We start from the raw sequence: 2,231 nt of genomic DNA, 5'->3' as shown, positions 1-2,231 counted from the left end.
TATTAAATTTCAGATAAAATTTTTTATTTATTACATTTTTTATTTTAAAATTTATGTAAAAATTTTCCGCACTAATTATTTAGTATCATTTTCTACATAAAATGCACACATTTGCACTCAAGCAAAATTTTCAATCATTTTTCAAGCTTATATTCAAACCTAAATCATCAAGGACATTAAAGATATTTGCCACCAACTTAACGGTGAAATGAAGGAAAATGTGACGGCAGTGGCATGAAAGGGATCAAGTTAAAATTTCAGGGGTATAGAAGGGATCGTGTAATTTCAAGGGTATAAAAGGGATTGAGTGAGTTTTCAGGGGTATACAGAAAATTTTACTCAAAAACAAAATATGACTTATAAGCAAGACCCAATTCGATAGCTCTCTAAATTCTGAGGACAAATGGCCGAGAGATTAAACACGAGATATAGTCGTCAACTCACCTCGGGTGAAACATCGATGCAACTCTGCCCTCAAGGGAAACCCTACCAATGCAGATGCTAGCAGAACTACACTTGGTGTTCCACCCCTCAAAGTGTTGATACTAGAGGCACTGCCATATTGATACTAGAGTACTAATTGGTGCGACGAAGCGAGAACATAATCATGGTGCGGTGAAGCGAGAACATAATCATGGTGCGGTGAAGCGAGAATATAGGGCTTGTTCACTTTGTTACCATTTTCAACCTTACCTGCAAGTTTTAACAAAGTTAAAAAAAGTGGCTGCGTTTAGTTTGTTGCCAAATTTAAGTAAGTACATATGGAATCTTGCTAAAATTTGGCAACTTTGCCAAAATTTTGATAACCTTACTAAAATTTGGCAATATCAAAACTTGGTAAGGTTGAAAATGGTAGTAAAGTAAACAAGCCCATAATCGTGATGCAGCGAAGTGAAAATATAATCGCACAAGGAGGCCGGAAACGATTGGTTGCTTCCTCTACACCGATGCGAATATCATCAGATCGGATTGTTCTAACTTTTCTTTTGCTATTCAGAGCATTGAGTGGTAGTGGTAACAATCTATGCTCGGTTACTCGTATGGCTTCCTAGTTTAGACGGTAGAAAACTTTATATAAACACTAACGCAACCACCAGGGACTCTTTGTATTGATAGAAATATTTCCAACTATTGTCCTTTATAACATAAAGACCAAATGCGAGCTTGAAATGGTCAATTAGATCAATTCACAATTTGAGTAATTCCCAGTGTATTGCTTATTCTTAGGTCCACACATTTATGGATGTCTCTTTTTTTGGATTTTACTATATTAGTCACATAGAAATTTATAGTTACTCAAAATTGCATGATAAGCTGAAAATTCCAATGATATGTAATATGCAAATGTTAGCTCATATTGAGTTGCAGTATTGTTACTATATAATTCTACTTTATATTTTAAGTTGAATACTTTTTACATTTAGTTTTGTATTTTTTTGTCTTAAATGTAGCTTTATTTCACCTCCAGGTTAGAGTAAAATTAATTCAGCCTATTACTAAGAAGAAATCATGTTTAAACATGAAAGAGGGGTCTCATAAACTAGATAGATGTGTTAGATCTTCGTCCAAAAGACATAAAAAGAGACTGATTATAGTTTTAGTCACGTGAATTCTGGACTGACAATCCCTTTTTCTTTGTTCACTATATATATAAGTCTTGTTTTTCCTTAATTACTAATACAAACGACAACTCTCCTATAGTTAGGCTCTGTAGATTTTAGATCTATAGTATATTTGAAGTTTGTACGTTGAATTATAATGGTTCAAAATTTTAAATTTCATCCAAAACGGAAATAAAATGATTTATTTAAACGTTATCAATGTAATTGTGGATCTAGATTCATAGATTTATGGAGTTAGGAATATCCAGCTTCAAAAATAAACCTTGGATTCGGAGCTGTACCAAAGAAAGCTTACTTAGGGCATGTTTGGCACAGCTCCAGCTCCAGCTCCACTTCTCCTGGAGTTGGAGCTCAACCAAACAGTTTCAGCTCCACCAAAACTGATAGTGGAGCTGGGTGGAGCTCTCTCACAAAATGAACTAGAGTTGTGGAGCTGGGTTTAGGCAGCTCCACAACTCCAGTCCAAACCTAACTTCTGGAGCTAAATTTAGGAGTTGGAGCTGTACCAAACAGGCCCTTAAATAACCCCACCTTACTATGGGCCTGTTTAGCACAGATCCAGCTCCAGCTCCAGGAGAGGTGGAGTTCAGCCAAACAGTTTCAGCTCCA

This window comes from Oryza glaberrima, chromosome 3, assembly GCF_000147395.1.
Source record: "Oryza glaberrima chromosome 3, OglaRS2, whole genome shotgun sequence".
Lineage (NCBI taxonomy): Eukaryota > Viridiplantae > Streptophyta > Magnoliopsida > Poales > Poaceae > Oryza > Oryza glaberrima.
The sequence above is the reverse complement of the archived record's forward strand: the minus strand, read 5'-3'. Positions refer to the sequence as shown.